Here is a 20,756-nt window from a genome sequence, read left to right as displayed (position 1 = left end):
ACCCACCTCCGCCCGCCCCCAAACCCCGGCTGCTTCCCCGGCAACCTCTTCCCCACATCCCTCCCTTCTCCCGGCCCGGCCCCCACCCAGCCCATCTCGCCTTCCCTTCTTCCCGCGTTAGCCCCCACACGTGCTCCAGCCCCCCACTCATCTCCTCCGGGAGCTGGGCCCTTTCCCCTTCCCGCCTCATCCACTCCCCCCGCAACATCTCAGCCTCCCTCCTGTCCCTGGGGCTTTGCTTTGCTCTGCTCTGCTCTCCTCATTGCGCTGAATCGCTGCTCAGGGCCCAGGAGCCCCTAGGGAGGATGGGTTAAATATTGGAGATAAACTTATCCCCACTCACCTTCCCCAGCACACAGACACATGCATGGGTGGATATGTGGGAAAGCAATTGGTTAGTATATTCAAATTGAAGCACTTTTGGGGTGGGGGGGGGTATGTAGGGTGACCAGATAGCAAGTGTAAAAAATCAGGATAGGGAGTCAGAGGTAATAGGTGCCTATATAAGAAAAAGCCCCCAAAATCGGGACTGTCCCTATAAAATCGGGACATCTGGTCACCCTAGGGGTATGTGATAGGTTGTTGCGTCATCTTCCCCTACAGAAAACCACCTTTAATGGCATTAATAGAGAACAAGTGGAGATACTTCTACTGCACCAAAAAAAATCTAGATACAGCACATGACTGCTGCAAAATCCTAAATCTAGCATATGGATCCTGCTGGATCTTGGCAGTTTTTAGCCCCAAACTGTAAATTGTGCAATCTAAAAAGAAAACAAATGTTGCCTCTCTTACTTCACTAGAAAAATATACTACATTAAATACAATTTAGCTGAAACATGCTGATTTCTTTCCCTAGACCTGAAAAAGAGTGAAAGCTCGAAAGCTTGTACCTTGCACCAGTAGAAGTTGGTTCAATAAAAGGTATTACCTCCTCTACCTTGCCTTTATTAAAATTAAGGGAACTTCAGAATTATACAGAATGGAAAAAAGGAATGATATTGACTGATGGGTTGGGTTTATGGTGTTTTTTCCTAATGGCAGTGGAAGCAATGAAAGGGATTAAGTGGGGGAGCAAAGACTGATTAGACAGGTGTCAGGTTTGGCTTCCTTTCCTATATAGATGGCATCTAAGATGAACTACTTTGACCTGAACAGAAAACATGCTGGTTTTTCCTCCTGGCTAGTCTTTAAGGCAAGCTGGGCAACCATCCAGGTCACTAACATTTTGGGCTAGCAACATTTTCTGAGAGATCAACCTTTGGCATCAGCAGGACATCTGGTTCACTCAGTTACTTTTATCTCCATTGCTCCATTCCAAGGACGCCTTGAGCTTTCATGCTTAAGGGCTATCTGAAATGATTTCAATATAGCTTGAGCACTAAAAGCCTCAACAATTGTAGAGTTGAGTAAAGACAGCTGTACGGAAATGAAACCATAAAGAATATGAAGAATAGATGGGGAGTGGAAGAGACAGGAAGAATGTGTGACAAAAATCATGAGAGTGAAGAAAGAGGCTTGTTACAGCCACTTTTGGGGTGCCAGTATAGTTCAGTGAATGATTTTTTGATTTACCTCTTTGGAAACAGCGAAGCAGGTCTCCCATATATTTGGCCTGGAACTCTCTTTCCGTTCTTCTTTCCTTTGTCCTAGCTTCCTTTCTCTCCCCCTAAATGGAGTGAAATCTGTCTTCTGGCCAGCCACCCTTCCCTGGAACCTGTGCTTTGGGGATGGGACCTAGAGAATGGGTTTTTCATGCCAAATGGCTTCTTTGAGCAGTATAACTCCTTTCAGAGTCGCAGAACCCCATGAAATGTAATGCCTTAGTTGGCTACCTGTCTAACTTACTTTTAATACCGGTTTTTTTTTTTGAGCTGCAAGGCCTGATATTTGATTGCTAAATATGGTTCTTGATCATAGCCAGAATAAGTTGATCTGGTGAATGCTTAATGAACTGGCCATAGTTCTGAAAAGGGGGTCTTAAAAATCCTGCCTTGCTGACAGTATAACTTAACAGAACCACCACATGCACTAGAGCTGCATCTGCAACTCATATAGATGTAGCTCAGAGAATAATACTTGCAGCCAGATTAAGAGACTAGTTGGTTCAGTGGATGAAACAAGCTTCATTCCCCAAATAAACTGCAGAACTAACCTACCGAAATACCATTATTGAAGGTACTCCAGTGCCATCATGATGTCAAATTACTACACAAACTGCTGATACCCAGTAAAAAGGAAAAGGAAAGAAATAAACTGTTTAAGGCTATGTCTACACTAGCACTTTTGTCGGTCAGGAGTGTGACTTGAACCCCTCCCTCCTGACAAAAGTTTAATCGACAAAAAGTGCTGGTGTAAACAGCACTGTGTCGTCAGAGAGCATCTCTCACCAACATAGAGCAGCTACACAGGAGACCTTACAGCTGCAGCAGTACAGGTCCCTCAAATAATGGGTGATATGTGTATATAGACACCTATCAGCCCTTGGCTCAAAGAAGAAATTTTGTATATAAGTCAGGGTTGACACTATTCACAGTTTTTAAATATCAACAGCCCTATCTGTGGCACTTTCTAGACAGTCAATATAAATAATGAAGTATTGGAGTGATATGATTCGATTAGCTCAAGACCATGAGTAAAAATATTCTGCTGCATTCCAAATAAGCTGCAAATTTTCGAGGAGCTCTGTTGAAAGCTATACTCCAAGGGGAATGGAATGACAATAAGCTAAACTCATCATCAGGAGGGCAAGTGTTGCTATGGTAAGGTTGTCAGAGGCTAAACAAGGGCTGAACCTACACAGGTTGCATAACAAGAAAAAAATTTTTTTTTCGAACCACATTCAACCTGATCTTTTTGTGCCATTGAAAAGGCGTGGTCAGAAGCAATACCAACATTTGTAACCTGACTCATTACCTCCAAACAAATCTTTGCAGTAATAAGCAACATGATGCAAAAGAGAGCCTCTTCATAACAAGTTTCTACACAGCAACAAGATTTCTGAGTTCTATAAGGTTCACAGTGACTCAGCAAGCTGGTACTTTTCATGGAGACTGCATATTGTGCATCAGACTTTAAACTTTTGTTTAGCAAAAATAAGTCTCTGGGCTTTGTGATAGCAGAGAAAACTCCCCAAATTTAAACCAAGATAGTAATATCTGAGTGTACAGACAGGCCAAAACATTAATTGCAAGAGAGGTGTGAACTGTCCTACCAAGTAGCAGACCTATAATTTCAAAGGAGTTAATTATGAACCTTGGTGATGACATTTTAAATGTCAACATGAGCTATTTCACTGCTAATCAAAGTGCTCAAGAAACATGCTCATATAATACAGAACTGCACAATTTTATTTTTGCATCTCAAGTGGATGTTATTTGGGAGACTACTTTTTCCCTTCAAGTCTCATCCTTTCATATATACATTGAATTAACAAAGTGAGAGAGGGAGAGAGAAATCTCTGAGAAATGCTGCAGTTTGGTCACTTCACAGTGATGACAATTGTTCATTAACACCAACTGACTGGTATCTAAGGTTTAATGTGAACCATACTGAATGGCAATTCCAGACACATCAGCAATCTCTGGTCAGTTGTATGAAAAGCTGCTGTGAGAACCAGTAGGACCTAAATTACCAATTGATCTTGATATAAAACCCTCAGGGAAGGTCATTCATCACATGGCCAAGCACAGGCTCAAGTCCAAATGTGCAAATCTCATACTGGAATCTCTGCAGGATGCCATTGGTGTCAAGTACACATAGAATTGAGGGTAAAAATCTTCAAAAGTGGGCGCACATTTCTGCATGCAAAGACTTCATGTACAAACTTCCACGGGTAAGTGCACATGGGAGTCTTTGGATGCCTAGTTTGGGCATTGTCAGAGTGCACACACACTTGCGAAGTTTCGTCTTTTTATAGCCATTGTCTTGATCTCCAGAATGGGATATTTGAAACACTGGTAATCAGTCAGCATGCTAGTATCAAAAGATTCCTGAAAATAAGGGTGGACCTCAATGTGTTTACAAGTGATTGGTAGTCTCCATTTGCTAAGGGGTTGATTAAAGCCTTGAATAATGTATGGCAGCCACACTACTTGCTTTAAACAACAAAGAAGGTTAGACTCATAATTATGAATATGAAGGATCACAGAAGATCATGAGTATCCTTCTCAAAACTGACCAGGAACATTCTGGGAACCAGTGAGTCTCAGTAAAAAGGTCCAAAGAAATCACCACGCCATGCCAGTGCACCTTATTTGTGATGAATGTGGCAAATGCTTCAATAACTAGCTGAAGGAGCTATCACCAGTGTGATGCAGTCTGGATTAATCAGACTGTGCATTATCCAAAAAAGTTCAGACAGCAGTACTATGATTTAGGATAAGTAACTTCTTTTAACCTCATTGATAGCACTCTGTGTATCTTCCTAAACTCTGAGTGAAATTGTGGCCCCATTGAAGTCAATGGCAAAACTCCCATAACGTCAGTGAGGCCCAAATTTCATCACTTGTATTTAAGAACATACTGCAGGTAGCTCTCCAGTTATCTAATCTCCAACAGTTTCAACTCCCACAGTTTATTAGGACAACATAGAGGGAAAGAAGAGGTACAGGAAAATTAGCAGTAATACTAAATAAAATGCTTGTCTGTTCTCTTCCAAACTGTCGACATGATGGGTGTGCATCCATCTGGCTTTTCATGTTTCACTTAGATTGTTATTGAACAATATCTAACATAAAGTAAAAGAACTCCCAAGTTTATAAGTGTTATGGGATTAAGTGGTTCCTCTGACAGTATCTATACATATTCTGGTCAAGAGAATGAGAAACTGATAGGTCAGTGGTTATCAATTGGTTGATCACAGTCAACTGTTCGATCCTGGAGACTCATGATCTCCAGCTGTGGCAGGGCTGCCGCCAAGGCAGGCTCCCTGCCTCCCCTGGCCCCATGCCGCTCCTGGAAGCGCCTAGCATACCCCCATAGCCCTTTGGGGAGGGGAGGGGCACGGGTCTCTGCACACTTCTGCCTGCCTGCACTCACCGCCCCCCTCAGCTCCCATTGGCTAGGAACGGAGAACTGTGGCCAATGGGCCGCAGGGGCAGTGCCTGCAGAGGGGCGCGTTGGCACCTTCCGGGAGCGGCATGGGGCTGGGGCAGGCAGGGAGCGTGCCTTAGTCTTGCTGCACCACCAATCGGGAGCCACCCCAGCCCTGAGCCCCCTCCCAGAGTCAGCACCTCAAACCCCCTCCTACACCCTGAACCTCCTCCTGAACCCCAAGCCCTTGCCCCAGCCCATACCCCCCTTCCAGAGCCAGTACCCCTTCCTGCACCCCAACACTCTGCCACAACCCAGAGCCCCCTCCGGCACCCAAATGCTGTCTCAGAGCTTGCATCCCCTCCTGCACCCCAACACTCTGCCCCAGGCTCAGCCTGGAGCCCCCTCCCACACTGCAAATAACTTGGCCCCAGCCCAGAGCCTGCACCCCCTCCCGAACCCCAACCCCTGCCCCAGCCCGTTGAAAGTGAGTGAGAGTGGAGGAGAGCGGGTGATGGAGAGAGGGGGGATGGAGTGAGCGGGGCGGGGCCTTGGGGAAGGGGAGGGGAAGATCCTGAGTTGCACTTCAATTCAAAAAGTGATCTTGTGTGTAAAAAGGTTGGAGACCACTGAGACAGGTGAAGTGGAATGACAAAGGAAACATTTGGAGTCTACTGCAGAGGTGTTTGCACTGGCCAAAGTGTCATGAGATTTTCAAAATATAAGACAAGCTTTTTATTCTAATCTTTATAAATCAGACATACAGCTATATTGAAGACATGCAGTTACACCACTATAAAAGCAGTGTAAGTGAGATCAGAACTGGCACTGTGTGTTATGAAGAATTCTCTTCAGAAATCAGTAAGTTAAACATTTATTGAAAACAAGCTGTGGTATTGGGAGAGAAAGGTCAGTTCTGCTTGATTAAACATTGCTGAATGAGTGCACTTCTATATTACAAAAAAAACCCCACAATGTTGTTTGGGAACAGATGGTGGTTCAGCCAACTGTGGTCATTAGGAAGAGTTATACCTTTACTTATCATATACATTTTGACAGGTTTCTATGCTTTCTCTTTGCTTCATGTGCTGCCCCTATGTCTCATTTTTGGACATGTGCATTTTTGGCGCTATTTTGGAAAAAAAAATATTTCATACATTAGATTTAAATGAGTCAATATAGCTTTCATGCTTTTTCCTGATTTTTAGAGGAAAATTTGCTTTTTACACATCTAGTGTTATTCTAAATAAAGTCTAGTAAACAGGTGTACAAAGTCTGAATGACAGAATAAATAGAAGAATAAAGTGTTGCATGCATTTTTAGAGAGGAACATTTTTATGGAGTTAATACTTTGCTAAATAAAGGCATTAAATAATTTACAAAATCTTACTAACAGCAGAATAAAGTGGCAATACATACGTTAAGATGAATTTTTAGAGGAAAATATTTTATTTGCAGTTAGTACTTTTCTAAATAAAGCTGATTAAACAATTGCACAAAGGTCAGAAAGTATTATTGAGAAACTATGACTATAGAGTTAGTTACAGACGCTCACCGGATTATGCAAGACCTGACTTACACAAATTCGCCCTTCCGGAAAAAGTTCCATAAGCCAGAAATAGGATTTTCGAGTTGCGGAAATTTTTGCGTAATGTACGGGTATATGTTTCCGACTTACGCAAAATTTGAGTTTTACAAGGCTTTCCGGAATGGAACGATTGCGTAAGTCGGGGAGCGTCTGTACATATGGCAAGGGATAGCCGCCTGTTAAAACAGCAAGAAAGGGGGGGGAAAAAGGCAGAGAGAAGAGTAAATAAAGCATCTTACGTCACAGACTCATACAGGCCAACAGAATCCCGTGTTCTGGGAGCTTGCAACAAACTGTGCCTCCGTGGTTGAACCAAACAGAAGATATTTAACCACAGGGTCTCTTGGGAAATCACACATCATAGAACATTAAAATGCATCACATTTTCCTGTGTCTTTCTGAACACAGCTCTTCATGGTTTTATCCACTGATATTTAATTTCCCATATTTTCCTGAGTCACTGAACACAACACACTTTCCCAGAGTCACAGTGAACACTGCACTTTATTCATTGCAGCATGTTCAAATGTAAATTAGAGCTAAAATACCAAACAAAAAGAGCATGCATTTCTTTATTAGGCTTTTGATAAAACCTATGTAAATTTTAGCAGACAGCTAAATTCTGTACTAGGTATCAAATTCCTCTTTGTACATAACTTTAGGATTTGTCTTTTAAAGAATGGTAGGCAGTCCCTTATGAAAGACATGCCTAACCTTTATACCAATTTTCCTTATTCCATTTACTTAAAGTTATGCATTTTTTCATAACCTTTTATATTTATTGGAAATTAGTACCTGTAGACTTTAGCTGCAAGGAGGCCTCTTAATTCAAACCCTGTAACACCAGTTTACAGGATATTATTTCAAAAGTGATTTTTGGGATCAGTATATTATCACCATCATTTGGCTTTACAATGAAAAAATGAAAGTTTAAAAAGACTTTTGTAACTGTGTGAAGGAGAGAGATAAAGACTGTCCCCACTAACACTCTTCGCTGAAGAAACATGTCTCCTGCAACCCCCCACTTTTTTTCAGTGGGTTTAGCAAAATAATTTTTTAATCACATGATAAAAATTAAATAAAATGAAAATTGACATCAAATGTTTTATATTGGAGCTATACATTACACCCTTGAGAGGCAAGAACTGGAAATTACTAAGTTTACATAAGTTCCCTAATTATCATTCTGCAATAGAGAGACAAGTCTTTGTTACACCTCAAATTTAGCAAAGTTTTGCCTAAACAAACTGCATAGCATGCAAAATCCCCTCTAAAAATAGTTTGCACATATATAGGTTGTAATTTGTTTTTTATCTGAATCGGAACAAAATGCTTCAATTTTTTCAGCAAAATCGAATTTACAATTTTTTTGATTGAGTAGAACATTCTATTTTGATAAATAACAGAATGTTTCATTCCTATTTTGACTTCTAAAATGTTTTAAAAATTTGAAATAAAGTCAGTTTGAAATGAAAAATCAAAACATTCTGTTCCAATACTGTAAAAATGGAATGCTTCATTTTGTTTTTTTCCTAAATAAAATTTCATTATAATCAACATGGTCCTTTCTAGATTTCCAAAAAAACAGCATTGTCAAACAGAAAAATCAGAATCATGAAAAGTATGGCTGGAAGGGATCTCAAGAGGTCATCTAGTCCATCCCGCTGTCTGAGGCAGGAGCAAATATACCTATACCATCCCTGACAAGTGTTTGTTCCTCCTGTTCTTAAAAATTTCCAGTGATGGGGATTCCACAGCCTTCCTTGGAAGGCTATTCCAGAATTTAGAAAGTTTTTCCTAATAGCCAACAAATCTCCCTTGCTACAGATTAAGCTGATTACATCTTGTCCTATCGTTGGTGGACACAGAGAACAATTGATCACTGTCCTCTTTGTAACAACCCTTAAAATAGTTGAAGAATTATCAGGTCCTCCCCCCTCAATCGTCTTTTCTTAAGACTAAACAAGCCAAGTTTTTTTTTAAACTTTCATCATAGATCAGGTTTTCTAAACCTTTCATAGTTGTTGTTCTCCTGTAGATTTTCTCGAATTTGTCGTAAGAACAGAAGAATGGCAATACTGGGTCAGACCAAAGGTCCATCTAGCCCAGTATCCTGTCTTCTGGCAGTGGCCAATGTCAGGCACCCCAGAGGGAATGAACAGAACAGTTAATCATCAAGTCATCCATCTCCTGTCACTTATTCCCAGCTTCTGGCAAACAGAGGCTAGGGACACCATCCCTGCCCATCCTGGCTAATAGCTATTGATGGACCTATCCTCCAGGAACTTATCTAGTTCTTTTTTGAACCTTGTTATAGTCTTGGCCTTCACAACATCCTCTGGCAAGGAGTTCCACACGTTGACTATGTGTTTGTTTTAACATGCTGCCTATTAATTTAATTTGGTGACCACTAGTTCTTGTTTCAGAGTAACAGCCGTGTTAGTCTGTATTCGCAAAAAGAAAAGGAGTACTTGTGGCACCTTAGAGTCTAACCAATTTATTTGCGCATAAGCTTTCATGAGCTACAGCTCACTTCATTAGATGCATACTGTGGAAAATACAGAAGATGTTTTTATACACACAAACCATGAAAAAATGGGTGTTTATTACTACAAAAGGTTTTTTCTCCCCCTCACCCTACTCTCCTGCTGGTAATAGCTTATCTAAAGTGATCACTCTCCTTACAATGAGTATGATAATCGAGGTGGGCCATTTCCAGCACAAATTCAGGGTTTAACAAGAACGTCTGAGGGACGGGGGGGGGGGGAGGGGAGGAATAAACATGGGGAAATAGGTTACTTTTTATAATGACTCAATCATTTCCAGTCTCTATTCAAGCCTAAGTTGATTGTATCTAATTTGCAAATTAATTCCAATTCAGCAGTCTCTTGCTGGAGTCTGTTTTCGAAGTTTTTTTGTTGAAGGATAGTCACTTTGAGATCAGAAATTGAGTGACCAGAGAGATTGAAGTGTTCTCCGACTGGTTTTTGAATGTTACAATTCTTGACATCTGATTTGTGTCCATTTATTCTTTTATGTAGAGACTGTCGAATTTGCCCAATGTACATGGCAGAGGGCCATTGCTGGCACATGATGGCATATATCATATTGGTGGATGTGCAGGTGAACGTGCCTTTGATAGTGTGGCTGATGTTATTAGGCCCTGTGATGGTGTCCCCTGAATAGATAGGTGGACACAGTTGGCAACCGTTGCAAGGATAGGTTCCTCGGTTAGTGGTTCTGTTGTGTGGTATGTGGTTGCTGGTGAGTATTTGCTTCAGGTTGCGGGGCTGTCTGTAGGCAAGGACTGGCCTGTCTCCCAAGATTTGTGAGAGTGTTGGGTCATCCTTTAGGATAGGTTGTAGATCCTTGATAATGCATTGGAGGGGTTTTAGTTGGGGGCTGAAGGTGACAGCTAGTGGCGTTCTGTTATTTTCTTTGTTAGGCCTGTCCTGTAGTAGGTGACTTCTGGGAACTCTTCTGGCTCTATCAATCTGTTTCTTCACTTCCGCAGGAGGGTATTGTAGTTGTAAGAATGCTTGATAGAGATCTTGTAGGTGTTTGTCTCTGTCTGAGGGGTTGGAGCAAATGCGGTTGTATCACAGAGCTTGGCTGTAGACAATGGATCGTTTGGTGCGGTCAGGGTGAAAGCTAGAGGTTCTTGTGTTATGAGAAGGAGTAAATAACACTTCCTTATTTACTTTCTCCACACCAGTCATGATTTTATAGACCTCGATCATATCCCTCCTTAGTCGTCTCTTTTCCAAGCTGAAAAGTCCCAGTCTTATTAATCTCTCCTCATACGGAAGCCATTCCATACCTCTAATAATTTTTGTTGCTGTTTTCTGAACCTTTTCCAATTCCAATATATCTTTTTTGAGATGGGGTGACCACATCTGCACGCAGTATTCAACGTGGGGGCGTACCATGGATTTATATAGAGGCAGTATGCTATTTTCTGTCTTATTGTCTATCCCTTTCTTAATGATTCCCAACATTCTGTTTGCTTTTTTGACTGCCACTGCACATTGAATGGATGATTTCAGAGAACAACCCTCAATGACTCCAATATCTCTTTCTTGAGTGGTAACAGCTAATTTAGACTCCATCATTTTATATGTATGCTTGGGATTACGTTTTCCAATTTGAATTACTTTGCATTTATCAACACTGAATTTCATCTGCCGTTTTGTCGCCCAGTTACGCAGTTTTGTGAGATCCTTTTGTAGCTCTTTGCAGTCTGCCTGGGACTTAACTGTCTTGAGTATTTTTGTATCATCTGAAAATTTTGTCACCTCACTGTTTACCCATTTTTACAGCTCATTTATGAATATGTTAAACAGGACTGGCCCCAATACAGACCCCTGGGGAACACCACTATTTACCTCTCTCCATTCTGAAAACTGACCATTTATGCCTACCCTTTCTTTCCTATCTTTTAACCAGTTACCAATCCATGAGAGTGCCTTCCCTCTTATCCCATGACCGTTTACTTTGCTTAAGAGGGACCTCTCAAAGGCTTTCTGAAAACCTAAGTTCACTATATCCACTGGATTCCCCCTTGTCCACATGGTTGTTTACCCCCTCAAAGAATTCTAGTAGATTGGTGAGACATGATTTCCCTTTACAAAAGCCATGTTGACTCTTCCCCAGTAAATTATGTTCATCTATGTGTCTGACAATTTTGTTCTTTACTATAGTTTCAACCAGGTTGCCGAGTTCTGAAGTCAGGTTTACTGGCCTATAACTGCTGGGATCACCTCTGGAGCCCTTTTTAAAAATTGGCATCACATTAGCTATCCTCCAGTCATTTGGTACAAAAGCTGATTTAAATGATAGGTTACACACTATAGTTAGTAGTTCTGCAATTTCACATATGAGTTCCTTCAGAACTCTAGGGCGAATACCATCTGGTCCTGATGACTTATTACTGTTGAGTTAATCAGTTTGTTCAAAAACCTCCTCTAGTGACACCTCATTCTGGGACAATTCCTTAGATTTGTCACCTAAAAAGAATGGCTCAGGTTTGGGAATCTCCCTCACATCCTCAGCCATGAAGACTGATGCAAAGAATTCATTTAGTTTCTCCGCAATGGCCTTGTCGTCCTTGACTGCTCCTTTAGCATCTCGATCATCCAGTGGCTCCACTGGTTGTTTAGCAGGTTTCCTACTTCTGATGTACACAGATTTCCTAATGTATGGCACCCACAATTGGACACAGGATTCCAGGTGAGGCCTCACCACTGCCGAGTGAAGCAGGAGAGTTACCTCCATTTGTGTTATGTACAACAATCCTGTTAATAGAGCTCACAATGATACTGCCCTTTTTGGCAACTGCATCACATTGTTGGCTTCTATTCAATTTATGATCCAGTATAACCCCCAGATCCTTTTCACCAGTACTGCCTAATCAGTTATTGTCAGTGACTGGGACATGGGTCATGTGTAGTGGTCAGAACAGGAGTCAGGCCAAAGCCAAGGGTCAGAGGCAGAGCAGGAGTTATGAGCCAGGAGTCAGAGCCCAAGGTCATAACCAGAGTCAAATTCCAGAGCCGAGAGTTGGACCAGGGTTACCTGGAGTGGGACAAGGCATGAGCTATTGCAAACATGGGCAAATGCTTTTGAGTAGCTATTGAACTGCTGCTGATGGGGTTAAGAGCTGGTCTGCAGGCTCATCCAACCAAACAGGCAGTGTTACAAATTAGGCAGCCATGCTTCAGGTCAGCTGGATACATTAGGTTGCCCAGAGACTGGCCCTACTCCAGGCTCTTCTTTCTGACAATTACTCCCCGTTTTGTATTTGTGCATTGGATTTTTCCTTCCTAAGTGTAGTACTTCGCACTTGTCATTATTGAACTTCATTTTGTTGATTTCAGACCAATTCTCCAATTTATCAAGATGATTTTTAATTCTAATCCTGTCCTCCACAGTGTTTGGAACCCCTCCCAGCTTTGTGTCATCTGCCAATTTTATAAGTGTACTCTCTGCTTTTTTATCTAAGTCTAAGGAAAATATTGAATAGTACTAGACCCAGGACAGATCCCTATATGACCCCATTAGACAAATCCTGGAGTGGTGGGTGAAATTCTGTGGCCTGCGTTGTGCAGGAGGTCAGACTAGATGATCATAATGGTCCCTTCTGACCTAAATATCGATGAATCTATGAATCCTTCCAGACTGACAGTGAACCGTTGAAAAAACATACTGAAAGAGTAATTATCAATCAGTAGTTTACCCATTACTAATTTCATCTAGACCACATTTTGGTAGTTTGCTTGTGAGAATGTCATATGGGACAGTGTCAAAAGCCTTACTAAAATCAAGATACATCAAGGCTGCTGCTTACCCACTCACTATCCATTAGACCAGTAATCGTGTCAAAGAAGGAAATTAGGTTGACTGGCATGTAGCTATACTGGCTATTATCTCCTGTTATCCTCTAGGTATTTATAATTAATTGTTTAATAATTTTAAAAAGTGTTCTGTTGGAAAATTTTGACTATCTAATATCTCATTGCAAAATCAGTATCACAGTTGGCACTAACTGGCACCCTGTCAGCAATTTTTGCAGAGAAGCTGTGTTGGACTGGGTATTGTCCACAATAAATCATATAGAATTGACATTTTGGAGAATTATTGACAACTGTGGTAACATGAAGGTTCTGATTTGATGAGAGCTGCATTGTGTATGACTCCTTAAGCTGAGGCAGCTAACCAATTTTGAAGAGACAGACTTATTTATATGCAAATAACTATTTTAATAGTTATTTGCAAGCCAAGAGGCTATGAGCACTATCATTGCCAGGAAGCATTGGAGATGGATTGGCCATGTGCTTCAGATAGAAACTGATTCCATCACCAGAGTGGCAATAAGATGGACACCTGAAGGCAAGTGAAAACGAGGCTGCCTGAAAACAACATGGTGAAGAGCTGTGGAAGCCGAGCTGAAAAACATGGGGCACAGCTGGGGAACCATTGAAAGACTTGCTAGAAACAGAGAGGCGTGGAGGAGCTTCGTCACTGTCCTAAATGCCAGAGGTGTAATGGGAACATGATGATGATGATGATCACCTATCTTGACTCAAAGGGTGATACATGTTTGAAGTGATACATGTTAACTGAAAGGAGATTAAAAACAGTCTATTCAGGGATAGGGTGACCTGACAGCAAGTGTGAAAAATCGGGACTGAGGTAATAGGAGCCTATGTAAGAAAAAGACCCAAAAATCAGGACTGTCCCTATAAAAGCGGGACATCTGGTCACCCTATTCAGGGAAGCTAATTTCCATTCAATATTGAATGAAACTGAATGTACAGTGGCAGAGGGGATGTCAATCTCAAGATCCATTTTAGAACTTCTCTTTGATTAGAAGTCAGTAGGTAATAAAGGTTGTTAACACCTAAACATCAGAGGGAGATACAGGGGAGCTGGATTCTTCTCACTGTAGGAAATATTTGACCTCTGAAATAGAAATGCTTAGACAAAGTCTGAGAGTTTGACAGATTTCTGAACTCATAAAGGTAAGGATGTGATTCAGTGATGTAAGGCACTATATTGTAACTACAGTGTCTAACCTATTTCACTAGGCTGTTACCTAGATAAGGTTGCCAGTTTTGGTTAGACATATTCCTGGAGGTTTCATCACATGACATCATCTTTAATTAAAGATTCATCTTTAATTTCTGGAGACTCCAGGACAGTTCTGGAGGGTTGGCAATTCTAACCCAAACTCAAGGCTAGACATAAATTAATAGTTTTATCTGTTTTACTTTTTCTCTTACTTTTAAAAGGTAAGCATTGCTTTCTTTAAGACACTTTGCCACTGCAGTTCATTCTTGAGGAAAATTAATTTCTGAACGCTGGTGAGAGGGAGAAGGTGACCGACACAGGATATTCAAACAAATGTGTAGGCCAGAAAGGTACAAATCCCATAAGATGCTGCCAGACAATGGCTGCTGTCAGGGGCAATGGGACCATGAGGATTGTTGGGAATAAATAGTCTGTATAATAAACTATGCTCATAACCCTGCAAAGAGAAGCACTTTCGTGGGAAATCTTACACTGTCATTGTGTTATGTGAGTGAACAGAGGTTTTCACTCCTATCTGTCTGTCTATCAACTTTGATTATTAATAAATTTGCATGATAGTTTATTTTTAAAATTTAGGAAAAACTGAAAATTCTATGTGGAGCACTGGTTAGTCTGTTCACCCCTAGAGCAATCAGGGCTTGGGTATAAAACAGCTGCCTAACTGCTGACAGTGACTTACAAAAGAGAATTTAAACTGCTTTTCATTATTGTAGTAAATTAACTTTAGAAATAGTCTAGTCCATTTGGATCTGTGAGTGGTTCATCTCCCCACATATGCTATTCTTTAACGAGCAGAATCAAGAGTTATTTAAACTTTACACTGTCTTAAACGGTGGAAATTAGCTAGTTCCCGATACTAAAGTATGAATTTGATGGTAGATTATATCTTTATCTATGTTACGATGTTTAGTGGCTGTTCATCTCGCTTGTCCACTGTATATTATTGTACCCAAGGTTGGATTAAGATACTCTGGGCCCCTGGACACATCTCACACCATTGTTTCTCCCCTCTTTGTTGTGGCAGGGGATGCCCATACAAGAGTTGTCTCTGAGTGGACTGCCACTGCTTTTCTATGGGCATGTTGGGAACTCCGCCACTTCCTCTTTTCATGCAGGCTGCGTGGTCTGTCTTGCAGGAGGGAGGGCTTATTCCCCACAACTAGCAGAGAACTCTGGTGGGGTTCAGCTGACCTGTGATCCTGTGATGGAGAGGTGCTGGTGGAAATATGGCACATAGCTGAGACTCAACATCACCTCAAACATTTTATTACTAAGCTGTATTGTAATTGGAAGTGATCCTCCAGAAAAGTTAACTTCAGAGAAATGTTTTGTTGTGTTAAAAAAATTGATTCCCCATTGTTTCTTACTCCATCCTCTATCATTGCTTACCAGGCCCCAAGCAATAGATCTTTGCTGCACACTGTCCCTGACAACTGGAAACAGGAAGGTTTAGAACTGTGAAGTATAGGTAAGTCTTAGTCTGAAAACGCTGTAGGAGAAGGCTTTTGTACCTAATAATTAGGTATATTCTTGACAGCAAATCCTAGTTCAAGCTTCTTTCTCCACAGTACCACTAACTGGTATTTGGCTTATCTGTTCTACTTGTAAGTAGCTTGGAAACTTAGCGCCTACAAGCCCACTTCTTCTGAAGAGCAGGAAACCTTCTGCTGATTCTTGGCATATTTGTTAATATATACCCCATACAAAGTATATGACTAAAGATATTTAGATTCTTAGGCTGTTCCTGATACTTTTTTGATTGAGCAAAAATGTATACTAGTCTCAATAAATAGCTTTATAATTTCATTAACCTTAATGGCAAGTTTTTTTTATGTAGTGACTGATATCTTTATAAAATTGCTGGAAAAACTGGTTGTAAATCCAGCTTGTTGACTGCCTGTTCTGCAGCCATCTTCATATGCTACCCTCTATATGACCTTTGGCCTGTTCAGAAGGTCCAGATTTAAATTGATTTAAATCACTAGTCAGGAAGACTCGATTTAATCATGGTTTTCTACATAAAAGTGCATTCTTGTTGGTTGTTATAACCTTAATACATATTCTTCACAACGCAGAGATAGATGTAGGTTTCATTTTTAGAAGGTACACACTATACATTTTTAAACAGTGATTTATTTTGAAAACTTTTCAGATTAGTTTTAGAGCTATATCACAAAATGAATGATTGTTTGGTTATTTCATTTACCAAAGATAATTGAAGCAGATATTTATGAAGTCATTGAGAGGTGAACTATCTCCAGTTCAGCACAGACATTTAAAATTGTTTTATTTAACTAAAACAACATTAAGTATTCTGGATTTTTTTCTTCAAAAGCAAACATATAATATTTTAACAAAACAAGTATATGTCCCTTGCTTCTCACATTTATCTCCAGACTTCTTCTCCTTGTCCAGACCTATTCCATCCCCAACAATCTTCTATTCATTGCACTTTTTGAAACTTTGCACTTTTAGAGAGAGGTAAGGGATTGACTGTGTACACAAATTTGCAGAGGGACAATAGAGTTGAGGTCTGTTATTTCTCACCGCTATATATTATTTATTTATTTAAAACATTTTTTGCTGTTAACAAGTATGTTACCTCTGGAGACACAAATCCACAGTTTCAGAACTGCAAAACTAAGCATCTCTGATGGTTTGTTCTAGACTGAGTACTGAGTCCCATTGGGTAGATAGAAAGATGAACCTAAATAATCTATACAGAAGCCTCTGGAACCCCATAAAATTGGGTCCCTAATCCATGAACTATTGGAACTCATTTACAAAACTTTTCTTAAACATTACATGAATATATTGTCTCATACTATCTAATTAGAATTTATAATCCCTATTCCATGATGAGATATCTTTGAGCTGTAATGTATCTTAATTAAAACTATCTTTAGCTAGGTTTTTTCCTCAGAAAGCATTTTATCAAAAAAAAAAATCGATCTTTTAAATTTTTTTTTAAAAAAATCATTGATTTTTATCCATCCTGGTCCAGTATATGATCTGCTGCTACTGATGTAGTACCATGCTAATGTCAGAAGAAGAAATTATTTGGAAGAGCACAACACACCAAACTGGAGATGCATTTTTTTTTATATATGGAAATGTATTGCCACACCATTAAAAGCTCTATTCTGCCATCATGTGGCACAGTCTCTCCCCTGTCCCCTCTTCTTTCTTTCTTTAACATAATTTAAGTTACATGGTTCCTTTGGATAAATCACAGAAAAATTGCATTCTGCTCTCGTAAAGAGAGAGGCATCATTGACAGCTTACGGGGTGAGGGGCACATCTCATCAGTGAAGAGAGAAACATACATAATGAGGAACAATTCACCAGGTAATATAGTGACCACAATCTAGTGCTCTCACACTTCAGTGAAGGTACTCAGATACTGCAGTGACGAGCATGGGCATAGATACACAGGTAAGGCACGAGATTTGGAGTCGAGATGTGCGTATTATTCTCACTTCTGTCACACACTTGCTGCCAGACCATGGGCAAATTACTTTGAACAGGAAGCCAGGGTTTCAATTTCTCCATCTGTAGTTGAAATATTTCATTAATTTACATAATGGCTATCACAATGGCTGGACACATTGAATAAGCCAACATCAGACATCCAGCACTTATGGTGGTTGTTATATGTAGATCTTAAAGCTATTCTCTCACTTTATAAAGTTATCATTATGAAGACTGTGGGCCAGATTCTGACCTTAGTTACACCCCTGTGCAGCTCTATGGAATAGGATTGCATGGGGTGTGCTTCAGGGCAAAGTTTGACCTGAAGTATCTGTAAAACTCAGCACATTTCCCGGATGATACACACACCTCTTTAAAAAAGAGGAGTCTGCTAATCATGTAGATTTTCTCCTGCTCCTCCAGCTCCACTCAGTGCTAATATGAAGTTCTTCCCATCAAAAAATAGGACACAATTTCACGAAGGATTGTGATAAAATCATTTAAAAACTATAATGTATGAAAAATTAAATTTGGTGTTTAGTTATAGGCATTTCTATTTAAACAAAATCTCTTCAATTTAAAGTCTTGATTTTCCTTTCAGTTATAGAATTGCTTGGGTGCACAAGTTTACCACCAGATGGCAGTGCTCGTTTGTTCCAAGTTTCACATAACAGTACACCAGCAATCATTTGCCAGGCACACAAGACTGTTCCAAGCATCCACATTTTTCTGTTTCCTCAAAAAAGTTATCAAACCCTGTGCACTGGAGACTTCTTTAATACATGGTGGTCCAAGTAAGTGGAAGAGTGAACATTATTATTATTGGCACCTTAGAGACTAACAAATTTATTTGAGCATAAGCTTTCATGAGCTACAGCTCACTTCATTGGATGCATCTGATGAAGTGAGCTGTAGCTCACAAAAGCTTATGCTCAAATAAATTTGTTAGTCTCTAAGGTGCCACAAGTACTCCTTTTCTTTTTGTGAATACAGACGAACACAGCTGCTACTCTGAAACTTATTATTATTATTTTATTTATTTGTATTACTGTAATTCCTAGAATCCCTAGTTGTGGACCATGTAGCCCTGTAAAATGTTTGTTCCCTTATGAACATTTAATTTAGAGACAGGAGTAACAATTCAAGCATATCAGTGACGTAAATTGATACATGGCAGATTCCTTCCTCTAGTAGATGTACTAATCTGAAAACTGTGAATGACATGTGCCTGTTCAGTACAGAGAAATGTTTTTTAAACTGTTATTTCTTTTGTTGAAATGGAACCATTTGTACTTCCGAATAACACTTTATTCATTGTACTCACTCTTCCGTTCCCTCTTCTTCTTTTATTGGATTCTTATTATGCTCCCACACTTTGCAAAAGATGGTGATGTAGTGGCATTAAACTTTCCACTTTAGCTTTCTCAGAAACAGCCTAAAACAATGGCTCTTAGGTTCTCAGTGTGTTTCCAGAAAACGGTGATGAAATGTCATTAATCTTACCACTTTGGCACACATTGTGCTTAGGTGGATTTTGCTCAGGGATTTTCTTTGAGTTTCAGGCCGAGGTCTCCAAAGCAGTGGCAACCCAGCACATCTGTGCCTCTACTGCAGTTATGGGCAGTAGCTTCAGTAGTCACTGTGCCCCCCTATACAGGGAGATAGGGATGTATGGATCCACATAGTCATGGATCTCCTTGTTACACCCTCTCTTCTTGCCAGGCCTGCTGCCAAGCCCACCCTTTGCATATTGCCCCAGTTGGACCGTCCTCTGGTATTCATTTAGGTGATGATAGGTGCACATAGGCTGCAGAAGTGCAGTGTGCAGATACAAAATTTGTATCTGCATCCGATCTGCAAATATGTGTGGATTTGCTGGGCTCCACTGAGCAGCCTGTTCCCCTTCCCACAAAAGTGGAACCACATAGTGCAATCAATCTTTTTATATGTTCCATGAGGAAGGAGGGCTTCCTTATTTTCTTCTCATATTTAGCTAAATTTTTTTTCACAAATACGGTCTTTTCTTGTCTACAATCTAAAGTCAGTTGTTTTGGAATCAGGAAAGGTCTCTGCTGCTTCATGTTCTTATTTCACCAGTAATCTCTTCATTTTTACTAATGGCATGCATTTAAATCCCTTTAAATATTAACAGTGGTGCCAGAGAATACAAGTTCAGCACATAAAGGCCTGTCTGAATTAGTACAGAATTTCTGAATAGGTGTGGGCTGTGGTTATTTTACTTTAAGTAAATGAACTTTGCTGCAGTAATATCCCATTACTACAGATCATATGTACTGCTGGAAAATAAATCAGCTTGTCAGCAAATCTGGGTGTTCTGACTTTACATACATTATACAGATATTTAACATGTGTGCCTTTGCTCTCCACTGTACTACTCTTGCTTGAGTGGATTTTATACTACTCTTGCTAGCTGAAATACTGCAAAGTGGCATGAAGAACAGGGTGACGCTGTAAGCCTTTTCATTCAGGGTGAGAGAGTCTGAGGATAGGACTGGGAGCCAGGCATTCTCAAATTTTAATGCTGTCTGTGACACTGATTCCGTGGAAGGCCCGTTTTATGGGTTGGTTTGGTGGTCACTTGATGGTGCCATGGCAGGAGCAGGGAGGATTTCTGGTGCTTGGAGGCTTGGCCACCTCAGGACTCTTGTCTAAAGCAAGTCCTAACCTAGCTTCACTTCTCTTACCTCCATGAACACTTCTCCTTTCCCACACTGTGCTCCCACTATGAGCCACCTCTTTCCATTGCAGGTCCCAGCTGCTCTTTCATGGTGTGAACCAAGGAGCAGAGAGAGACGACCACAGAACCTAAACAACCAGGTACTTGAATTCAGGAACTGTGTCTGTAGCTAGGCGATGTGGCCTCCCTCTCACGCTGACAGAGAGGAATCACTCCCTGCCCTCTGGTGGATGCAGCCAGGTTAGAGCCCCCCTTTGCACCAGAAGCAGAGGCTATGGAACAGGAAGTATAAGATGCGAGGCCTCTAGCTCAGTTGACGGAGAGCCCAGGAAGGAGTTGGATGTCTCTGCCTTGCTGCAGGCCCTTGAGCCAGGT

At 40.6% G+C, this 20,756-nt stretch overlaps 1 protein-coding gene across 1 annotated transcript in view; it reads left to right on the top strand.

Moving 5' to 3' along the window:
• AOPEP (aminopeptidase O (putative)) overlaps window positions 1–20,756 on the top strand; it is a 391,354-nt gene that overhangs the window by 607 nt on the left and 369,991 nt on the right. Inside the window, exons 2-4 of the mRNA XM_084629083.1 lie at window positions 860–924; window positions 15,605–15,680; window positions 20,453–20,521. The gene's annotated coding sequence lies outside the window, so the exon portion shown is untranslated. The remainder of the gene's footprint in view (window positions 1–859; window positions 925–15,604; window positions 15,681–20,452; window positions 20,522–20,756) is intronic.

Source organism: Lepidochelys olivacea (genome assembly GCF_965140295.1).
Source record: "Lepidochelys olivacea isolate rLepOli2 genome assembly, chromosome: 5".
Taxonomy (NCBI): domain Eukaryota; kingdom Metazoa; phylum Chordata; order Testudines; family Cheloniidae; genus Lepidochelys; species Lepidochelys olivacea.
The sequence above is the reverse complement of the archived record's forward strand: the minus strand, read 5'-3'. Positions and strand labels throughout refer to the sequence as shown.